The sequence below is a fragment of the Heptranchias perlo genome, chromosome 14 (genome assembly GCF_035084215.1).
Source record: "Heptranchias perlo isolate sHepPer1 chromosome 14, sHepPer1.hap1, whole genome shotgun sequence".
In the NCBI taxonomy this organism is placed as follows: domain Eukaryota; kingdom Metazoa; phylum Chordata; class Chondrichthyes; order Hexanchiformes; family Hexanchidae; genus Heptranchias; species Heptranchias perlo.
This window is the reverse complement of record NC_090338.1, coordinates 38,517,525-38,529,275: the sequence shown is the minus strand read 5'-3', so window position 1 is coordinate 38,529,275 and position 11,751 is coordinate 38,517,525.

The window sequence follows — 11,751 nt, the reverse complement described above, 5'->3', positions numbered from 1 at the left end:
CCATTATTGGTGTATTAACTGCAAACTCTTATTTTCTGTCCTGAATGAAAAACTGTAAAGCATTACTCTATGATTTACATATATATAAAAATTCATTAGAAAAGGGAATAGTGCCAGAGGACTAGCAGACAGCTAACGTTATCCCTATATTTACAAAGGAAGATAGAACAAGTCCAGGGAACTATAGATCAATTAGCTTGACATCGGTGGTAGGAAAGATAATGGGATCTTTACTTAAAGATGTAACAGAAAAACATCTAGAAAACGAAAATACAATAAAGAATAGTCAACATCGATTTCAGAAGGGAAAGTCATGCTTGACCAACCTTATTGAATTCTTTGAAGAACTAACAGAAACAGTAGACAAGGGCAATGTAGTAGATGTAATATATTTGGATTTTCAAAAGGCCTTCGATAAGGTACCGCATTGTAGACTCATGACTAAGGTTAGAGCTTGTGGAGTCATGAGGCAGGTAGCAGAATGGATAGCAAGCTGGTTGCAAAACAGAAAAGAGAGTAGGGGTTAAGGGTAGCTACTCAGACTGGCAAAAGATGGGAAGTGGTGTTCCACAGGGATCGGTTTTGGGACCACTGTTGTTCACAATTTACATTAACAATTTGGACTCGGGAATCGAAAGTATAATTTCAAAATTTGGGGCCGACTCTAAATTAGGGGTGTAGTTAATACAAAGGAAGAATGCATCAAAATGCAAGAAGACATTAATAAACTTGCATAATGGGTGTGTAATTGGCAAATGAATTCAATATAGATAAATGAGGTGGTGCATTTTGGTAGGAAGAATAAGGAGGCTAAATATTGCTTGGATAATAAGAGCCTAAATGGGTAGAGGAGCAAAGGTATCTTGGAGTACAGATACACAATCACTAAACATAGCAGGTTAATAAGGCCATAAAAAAGGCAAACCAAGCACTGGGTTTCATTTCTAGTGAGAGAGAATCGAAAAGCAGAGAAGTTATGTTAAACTTGTATAGAACAACCTTGGATAGACCACACATGGAGTACAGTGCACAGTTCTGGTCTCCATATTATAAAAAGGATTTGGAGGCATTGGAGAAGGTGCAAAATAGATTCACAAGGATGATACCAAAACTGAGAAGATATCCTTATCAGGAAAGGCTGAACAGGCTGGGGCTCTTTTCTCTAGAAAAGAGAAGGCTGAGGGGTGACCTGATAGAGGTCTTTAAGATAATGAAAGGTATAGATAGGGTAGTTGTAGAAAAAATGTTTCCACTTGTGGGGGAGCCCAAAACTAGAAGTCATAAATATAAGATAGTCACTAATGAATCCAATAGGGAATTCAGGAGAAACTTCTTCACCCGAAGAGTGGTAAGAACGTGGAACATGCTACCACAAGGAGTAGTTAAGGCAAATAGCATAGATGCATTTAAGGGGAAGCTAGATAAGCACACAAGGAAGATAGGAATAGAAGGATATGGTGATAGAATTAGATGAAGGGGGTAGGAGGAGACTCATGTGCAACATAAATGCCGGCATAGACCAGTTGGACCGAATGGCCTGTCTGTGCTGTAGGCTTGATGGAACTCAATGTAAACACCAATTAAGCCAATGAACTAGAGGGCTAACTAAACAAAATAAGCCATACTACAGTTTTCCATATTAAGCTTCAGGATAACCTCATGCATAATAAATGACAAGCTGAAATAGGTTTAAATACCACCAGCAAGCAATGATCCCTTTAGCTCTGGTACCAAGTAGCAACAATGTTAGAGTGCTTGTTTTGGCAACAGCAATTTTGCAACAGAGGAAAGAGGATGAGAATAAAACTTACTAGCTGAGAACAAACTATTTTGCACTGATAGAACTGTGCTGGCTGCAGAAAATGTTGCCTCAGCAGAGAAGTACTTACTGACTTATGCTATTAGTTGTATACAGAACAGGAATTACCCTTGTTGGTAACCATTCCTTTACCTATAATTATGAAGGTCACTCACACACAAATTTCTGTAGCACAGGCCTATTCCAGGCTCCTAGAGTGATTATAAAATCCTACATGCACCTTATTCCTCCTTGTCCAACTATATCCAACTCAGTACTTCCACTTTCTAAGAATAAGCAGCTCCTAGCCACTTAAGAAGTTCATTTTCTAGTACTCTGGGTGTGGTTGCCTACCCATATGTTGAGATTGTGGATCCAGAATTCAGTTACCTGTATGAATCAAAGAGCTCCCATTGATGAACTTACAGGTTGTATGTAATGTATAAAATGTCATGCTGCTGGGAAATATCAACTAAGCAAAATCAATACACAAAACTGTACATTTTGAGCTAACCAGGTCTGCCCAATTATTTGAAAGATGACAGACTCCACCATAGACTTCCATGTGACCATGCCTATAAAACAAAAAATGATTATTGATACCTTTACATAATCCATCAAGTCCAGCGAAGCATCAACAATGGATAATGAAACTCAAAGTCACAGGGTCAATGACTGTAAGGGCATTTGATATGCCAAAGATCAGTTCTGCTTCCACTATGGTGTGTCAGGTGATATACGAAACTACCCTTAAAAGATGCATGGAGTATTCACTGCATGCTGCTTCTGCACAAAATGACACTAATGGCACAGAGGATGGCAAGGAAGTGGAAAGGCTCCAAAATTTGCCTGCAGCAAGAGGTCTTTGCTGAACAGCGTTTAGCTGAACAATCCCTGCCTCTCTACATTAACAGTCATGTACAATTTCTCCTCCAGTCCTTCCACCCTCAAATAAACTGCATCCACCCAAAGATCAACATTGATATTCAGATAACTAGCTATTATAGGAATATTCTCTGCACACAAAAATTTCAAAAGGGTTTTTACTGGCTTACAGAAATGCCTACACACTATCACCCTGGTGTGAGCCCTAGTGCATGTCTTAAGTGCTCTCTTACCGACTCTAGTGCTTCCCCAGTGACTGCAGCATAATAGAATCATAGAAACTAATGGCACAGAAGGAAGCCATTCAGCCCATCACGTCTGTGTCAGCTTGGTGAAAGTCATGGGTTCATGAGATGCTCGTGATTGGTTACATCTAGGAGCTTTGACCTGAGAGGATCCGGCTGCAGACTGCAGCAACTCAACGGCCACCAAAGCAGTCTGGCTCACCTGCCTTTCAGGCACCAGGGCAGGCATTGGTTGAGTGAGTCGCCAGGGTCCAAATGTGAAGTCATCCTGAGAGATGTCAACAATTTCCATTCCTATTACCCCTGCTTTTGGACCGTAGCTCAGCACCCCCATCAATCTGTAGGACATCTGTGTTATGACTAAAGCCCCTATCAATTTGGTCTTCCAGCCTGTCCAACGCAGAGGAGATGATGGAGCCCAGAGCCTTCATGGCCTTAGTATGAGCATCCCACTGGTGTCATAGACATCTACAAGGAGGCTCCAGTTATAGCATCCATTGACGTGTCCACACACTTCATAGTTGACTGCAGTTTTTTTTATTCATTCATGGGGTGTGGGCATCGCTGGCAAGGCCAACATTTATTGCCCATCCCTAATTGCCCTTGAGAAGGTGGTGGTGAGCCGCCACCTTAAACCGTTGCAGTCCGTGTGGTGAAGGTACTCCCACAATGCTGTTGGGTAGGGAGTTCCAGTATCAACGACATGTGCCAGAACCCTCCCACACAAGTTAGCAGTCTCCGACATTTGCAGAAGCTCCCTAGCAGGCGGTTGAATGCATTGAGCAATTGCTGGTGCACAGAAACAATCTTTCTTTTAAAGGCTTGGTCCCTAATGTTGCCATCTCTGTCCTCCTTGAGAAGCTTCGAAGTGAGCTTGCCTTCTGCTGAGCTGATTCCTGGGCCATCCTTTCCACCTGCACCTGACCATTTGTGCTCAGTGAATCACCCAGTGTAGACCCCTCCAAACTCACTATCAATACCACCTGGAATGCCAAATTCTGAGCCGGTGCTAGGAAAGGTGAAAGCAAATAACAGTGTGCCTTCAGGAGGGCTTTTCACCTCAGTCTGTGCAGGTGGTTCCAGGTAGTTATGACAATGTCTGCAAATATGGTTGGTAGCATCTATATGGGTGTAGTCAGTTAAGTTTGCTGGTTGATCATCCTTGAATGCCTCCTTTCATGCAGTTCCATGTCACTCATGATTTGTCATGGAGGTGCTTCCTAAGAACCATCCAGCATAATGGTTAGTCAGGTTTGCACATATATCTGTGTCATCAGGCCTGTTATCACAACTTATCTTGAGAGTTGTAGCCTCCATATGCACTAAACATATACCAAAGTGAGGTATTTTAACTTTGTCTTCAAATATGAGTGTGTAAGAACCTGCGGGCAGACACATAGCCCTTCTGATGCAGGCTGACCTTCTTCAAACCCTTTAGGTGATCATCCTCTTCTCCCCAGCACCTCAAGTAGGGGGATTCCCAGTGGGAAACCCATTGATGGTAATAATGGTGCTGCTGACAAAAACATTAAAACAATTGGCACAGTGGTTTGTGAGAATCTAAGTGTCAGGAGAAAAAAATACAAAAGAAAAGTTACTAAACAGCCAGAATTAGCCTCAAAACTGCTGAAAGAATCTCATTTTTGGCTCAAAGTCCACATGCCTCATCGTTCATTGCCTACCAGCCCTACATGCCCGGGTGCTGTAGACATCAATTGGCATCCACCCAGTGTTGAGTGCAAAAGACACAGATCATTATTTGACTATTATAATGAAGCTTCTGCCTCTTTCAAGCAGGAGCTTCTTCTGCCTGCTCCATCCCTAAATATCCAAAAATATGCATCATGCACGAACTAAGCAGAGACCCAGCCTTACAAGTTTCTTCCCCTTTTTCTCTTCCCTCAATGTTCTTTTATTCCTCAATCCTGGAAATTGGTTCACACGGGGCATTAGGCAGAGGAAATTGACCTCTGTATGTAGGTGGAGCAGTGTTAAAGGTGAATGGTTTCCTCTTTTATTGAGCAAAGATGGTCAAAGTGTACAATGGGACTCAAAATAATGACTGAAAATGCTCATAAATTGCAGGCATATTCATTCAAAACAGTATCAATGCTCCTACTGAAATTACAGTAGAATCACAGTTTATAAATTTCACCACTTGTGTGGCTTTTCAACCCACACAATAAAATAGCTTGGAATAACATTGCAACTTAATCTAATTTGAGCCTGAAGAAAGGATACAAATTAAACAATATGGGTGTAATAGTATCAGCAACAAAAAGGTGGTATTACAGTATTAGCAATAGAGCTAATGAAACCCTGTAGCTGTACTACTAAATATTATTTTTAAAATGGTGGTTTAAAAACTGTTCTGCATTCTCGGATTTGCAATGTCTGCTCTGAAATGTAAAAATACATGTCATCACTGAAGTCTTCTTTTCTGTGGAACAAAGTCTACCTTTGACAATACAGACTTACCTCATTCTTCCCCACTTTCAAATAAAGGGACATTCCCCCAAACCGCTACCTATCCTACCACTTGACAACACATCAGCCCTCTGACCATGCCAATCATCATCACCTAAGTGAAGATGTCAGCACCACCTTAGTGCACCTTTTCTTTATAACTCTAACCTCCATCAATGACAATATACCATGTCAGTGCACATTCTATTTTATTACAGTGAATTCACACAATTAGCCTACTCTTTCTTAAGATCATGCTTCCCCAGGGTGCCGACATATCCCTTTTGTTTTAACCTATTCTCCTGCTTCTTCTGAGTGTCACCTGCAACCCAGGATCGCGGAAGGTGGTTGGCTGCTCATGCCCTACAGAAGGTGCATGGATGGAGGTGGCCCTTGGCTTGTGGCAGCTTGCTCCAAGCAGGGATGCACTGCTGGCTGCATCTCTGCAGCTTGCTTCTGGGCAGCCTGGTCTCACCTCCAACATTCCACAGGAGTGGTGCTCTGTGGGGGAAGGACAGAGGCCTGGCATTTACTGCTGTCCTGAGAGACAGCACTATCGGGCATGTGGAGGCCAGCCATTGCTATTTCACTGTGCCCTGGATTTATATCCCCGCTGATCAGTGGGAAGGGGTGGGGAGGTTCTAATGGCAACTATTTGATCCTGAATGCCCTGAGACACAGTGATCGCCAGAGCCTGAAATCTGCAATTCATGCTCCACTCCATTCTGTCCCCTCTTGCTTCCAGAGCTGCAGTCTGTGCCTCCGTGAAAGTGTGAAAGTGGAGTCACTGACTGCTCCCTGGCCACTTCTTAGCTAGAGATCTAGGTCAGTATTTTTAAGGGAGCTTATTGTTTCCATAGAAGAGCAACAATACAGATAACTGGTCCGGTACATCAGCTTATTCAATAATTGTCTGAGCTGAAAGGACTTTCTTTGTTGGTCTTTGCCTATGCCCATAAAGTTGCTAGGTGGCTGGGACAATCTCTTTGAAATGTTAATGCATGTGAATCAACAGTTCAGAGGAATAGACTTATTTAGAAAATGCTGGAAACACTGAACATATAGTTCTTAATTTGTTGGTTTCCTCCAATGATGCTGATTGACCTGCTGAGTGTTTCCAGCATTTTTTGTTTCAGATTGCCAGCATTTGCAATTCATGGGCATACTCTTGTATCCCATTATCATGGAGGAGGAGGAGGAGCACCACGTGATGGAGCAAAGAAAACGCAGGCATTTGCAATTTTTTTTTATTTAAATACACAATTGTAATCTCTAATGGCTAAACCATTAAGGGAAATGTTTGGGAGGAAGACTGTGCCGTCTTGACATTAACACCTCACTTTACAAGATGTGGATCCTGTTGAGCTTTCACACTCAAGTTTCAGTTCTAGCTAGCGATGTGGGCCCTGACATTCCATTGCCATTTCTCTGAGGATTCAGCTAGTTATGAAATGGACCAGGAGAACCCCTGCAGAATTTTAAGAGTCATTCACATCATCTACATATAACTTTGCATTGTGAAGGTCTATGAAAGATTTTGTAAGAAATGCATTCTAAAAAGAATATTTTAATCCCTTGCAGATTGATCTTACTAGGGGTAGAATTTCCACGGGGTTCTCCCAAATTCTGCCATAATTTTGGTGGAGTATCAGCGGAAACCCCAGAGAAATCGTGTAAGCAGACGTCCTTAGCTATTTACGCCTTTCTCCCTAAATCCACCCAATTTGCAGTGGGAACTCAAGAAGCCAGTGGGAATTCCAGGCGATTGTTTTATGTATTGCACTTATATCAATTTGTTTAGGTAGAATTTCCACTGGGGTTCTACGATCTCCTGTTATAACTTCAGCGGCAGCTTACGTCGTTTCTCTGGGGTTTCCACCGATCTTCCGCTGAAGTCATGGTGGGATATCAGAAGAACTCCCACAGAAATTATTAGTGACTATTTCTTACGGTTGCTGTGTATTTATTCTAAATAGAAACAAATCTATTAGTTTCAGCCTAAATGCTTTGATCTGACGTTGTGATGTTTTCTGCCTTTTGGAGAAGACAAAGAATCATGGTGGACAACTCACGTGATCCTCAATGGCCGATATCACAATGAAAGATTATCGATGCTGGGCACACCATCTCAGATATGGCAGGTTTCAGTTCATAGGAGACTTGGTCTGCTTATGGAAACTGACTTTTTGCTATAAACACAAGACAAAAGTGTTGAGAGAAAGCACAAGCTGTAGCAAGCATCTCGCCACTTATGCAAAGCGGAAGGCTTTTCAACATCAATCTGGCAGTCTTATTGAAACCTGATAAGATGCTAGGCGAAGCTGAACCAGTTAATCGCAATGACCTGAAAGAATTGCTTAAACACGCTGAAGATGGGATAAGGCAGAAATATAATTTACACTGCACAATTTTAATTACACCAGGCATTCTTTAAATATCTGCTTGGAATTTCCGCTGGGGTTCTCCAGCCGAAGATTGGTGGAACTCCTGGAGAAACAGCAAAAAAGAGCCATTTGTGCCATTTCTTCAGGGTTTCTGCTGTTCCTCTGCCCAAGATATGGCAGAAGATCAGAAGAACCCTGCAGAAATTCTCCCCGCTTATACCATACCACCCCCAAATTTATAATCTACCAAGTTTGTAAAACCAGTAATTACAGTAGCTGAAACAATTCTCAGAGTACTGCACCTGAAATGCAGAACCGTGATGACACTACACAATCTGCCCAACCCAGATTGCTGTACTATAAGAGTAGCCAGCTATAGCAATAGAGATGCCCGGAGTAAAGTTTTATGCGCTACATAACACACGTTGTTGTTGTTGTTAATGCATTCCACATAATTATATATACACACACGTGACTGTTATTTTCCCCATACCTCTATTATCTATTTAAAAATCTTCTAAATGTACATTTTATCCCAATTTGCAATTCATTACCTTGATTTTATTATAATTTCAATTTTGCTCTACAAGTACACATTCTTCATTATACCATATTATCCTCTGACTTCGTATGAGCAATGCCACAGGAGATTGACTAGTATATTAAAATTGCTAAATGGGTTGCAGGATTCCATTTAAAACGCATTGAAAATCCCTTTCACAACCTCAAAACATCCTAAATCACTTTACAGCTAATTAAGTACTTTTGAAGTGTAGTCATTGTTGTAATGTAGGCAGCGCAGCAGCCAATTTGTGCACAGCAAAGTCCAGCGAACAGCAATATGATAATGACCAGATAATCTGTATTAGCGATGTTAGTTGAGGGATAAATATTGGCCAAGACACTGGAGAAAACTTTGCTGTTCTTCTTCGAATAGCGCCATGGAATCCTTTACGTTCACCTGAGAAGGCAGACGGGGCATCAGTTTAGCGCCTCAACCAAAAGACAGCAACTCCGACGATGCAGCGCTCCCTCAGGACTGCACTGAAATGTCAGCCTAGATTTTATGCTGAAATCCCTGATGTGGAGATTGAACCCACAATCTTCTGATTCAGAGGCGAGAGTGCTACCACTAAGACATGGCTAACAACTTAGAGCCACATAAGTAGAAACCATGTTGTAAGGGTCGATTTTATGTTGAGGGTTAGCACAGAAGACACTGTTTTGACATTTCACGGACAATAATAGCTTGTAACTATGGTAAATATATTAAACATATACCTCATCCATGTCTTTGTCACCTCTACATTTGACTATGGCAATGCTCTCCTGGCTGGCCTACCATCCTCCACCCTCCATAAACTTCAGCTCATCCAAAACTCTGCTGCCCATATCCTAACCCACACAAGTCACACTCACCCACCACCTCTGTCCTTGTTGACCTACATTGGTTGCCAGGCCCTCTGTTCCTTACATTTAAAATTCTTATCTTTGTGTTTAAATCCCTCCATGGCCTTACTCCTCCCTATGTCTGTAACCTCCACCAGCACTACCACCCCCTCCCCCCTCATTGCTCTGATTTTGTCTCTTCTGCACCCCCTCCCTTTGCCCCACCACTGACAGCCATGCCTCCAGCTGTCCAGGCACTACCCTCTAGAGTTCCCTATTCATTACAATTCAAGAATTGTTTTATACATTAGAAACCTCCAACCAGATTATTTTGCTACATAGTGTTTCACTTCCTACAAGGTCTGCTTCCTTTACCTCTCAAGGGTTCTGTCCTTCCTGAACATTCTGTATCCTACTATGTAGTATTTATTTCCATCTATTGGAATTAGGCATTATCTTCTTATCACTTTATAGTTCCCTACTGCTACAAAAGTCTAGTTCAGGCATTTTGTTATGAATGCTTCTAGTATTCAATTGTAAACAATTTTACAACACCAAGTTATAGTCCAGCAATTTTATTTTAAATTCACAAGCTTTCGGAGATTTTCTCCTTCCTCAGGCAAATTTGCCTGAGGAAGGAGAAAATCTCCGAAAGCTTGTGAATTTAAAATAAAATTGCTGGACTATAACTTGGTGTTGTAAAATTGTTTACAATTGTCAACCCCAGTCCATCACCGGCATCTCCACATCTAGTATTCAAGTATAAGCACCTTAAGTAAAGATTTTTCTTCTTGTGTTGACTGTTTCTGGAGGCTAGATCCAGTATTTCTCTCCAAATTAGTGAATTCTTGCCAGCCAATTGGCTATTAACCATACTTGTATCATTTCTTATGGGATCCAATTATTTTCCTGCACTCTTGATTCTGACTCTTGTGTAGCTTCCTTTAATTTTCAGCCAATATCACTTTCACTATCCCTTTTTACCTTATTCCCTTCAACTTTATCCTTATCCTATTTCCTGCTCTGTGGTGTCTCATCTACCAAGTCCAGCACAAACTGTTCTATGTGATCTTCCTCCATACCTACCAAGTCCATTAGTAACCACTCCACTATTTGAATCGACTCCATTGATCTGATGTGCCATTTTAAAAGTGCTAATGTAGCCATCTTATTTAATAAAGAATAGATTATTCTAAAAAGTCATCTAGTTAAAAAGCAATATTTCAACTTCTTACAAAGGAAATACACAGAAGCAGTGAGAAACAGTAGTAATCACAGTGTGATGCATCAGCCCAGAATTCCTTGCAGGTTGAAATATAGATTATAGATAAGATGACTATCGTTGAGTTAACACAATAGGGAATAGCAAGCAAAATGGAATTGGAAAGAGGTTGCGATATGAACTAGTCCAGTGAGGGAAGTGATAGATCAACAAGAAAGGTTTTGACTGGCGAGGGAGCAATATTCTGAGGAGGCAAATGGTTCTCTGCAAAGGATAATAGCATACGCACATTAAAAAAACCTACATGAAAAAGCTACAATATGGGCGGGTAATAGTGAATTTAGTGTATGGCTGTATTGGTTTTACATCTTTTGGCTAGCATTTCGTAAAGTCCTGATACCTACAAGGTTCGCAAAATTACTAGTGGTAAGATTAGGCTCTGAAAAAACATGCAGTGTTACTCTTCCATTTTCAAGATTTACAGAATTATCTTTACACAATTGTCTTCCTTGTGACAGTATACACAAAAATACCCAGATCTGTGCAGCCATGAAAACATTGATTTTGTAAACATGATTCTTCCAGTCAACTCCTATTGTCGACTTGCAACAGCGATTTTTGTCACAATTGAGATATGGAGACATAAGAAAACATTTGTCAAAATATTATTTAGTGAAACTGTACGTACATGAATATGCAGAGCTGTATTATGCAGAAGAGATTGCAGCAATGTCATAGATATGTGAAACTGGATAAATTACCTACAGAAGCCATCATGCGCATTGACTAAATACGTCAACAGTTTTAGTCCGTTGTTGGGGTTGAACTACAAAAATGTCTCACTTTTTTCTCTAGTCAGTTTCCATTTTAACCATATAGTATTGAAAGTAGCACATTTGGCAGATCTTTAAATATCAGCGTTTATACAATGCATGCGAATGATCTGCATCATCTTCACCGAGGCACCTAAAAAAGAATAACAGAAACACCGTATATCTCTCATTACAGGATGAAAACCATTTCATTGCGGGTTTAATACCACCCATGGCAGAGCACGTTATTGAGACTTTCACAAGAAGAAATGCAGTAGCTACTTTCCATTTGCATTCAGTCTCTTCGGGTGCACTCTCTGCAAAAACATAAAATATAACGTTAAGATAAGCGAATGGAAAAATACTCGCTTCTCGCTACAAGTAACCTTCTGTGTAAATCAGCACCAACTCCTCTGACTCCACGGTTCCAGCTGGAAGTTCCGGGGGCATGTGGTACGTTGCCCTGACGTACTGGAGATCGTGTCGGGACGCAGGACAACGTGATGTCGTGAGACGAGTCGCTTTCTCTTTCTCTCACCATCGACTGTGC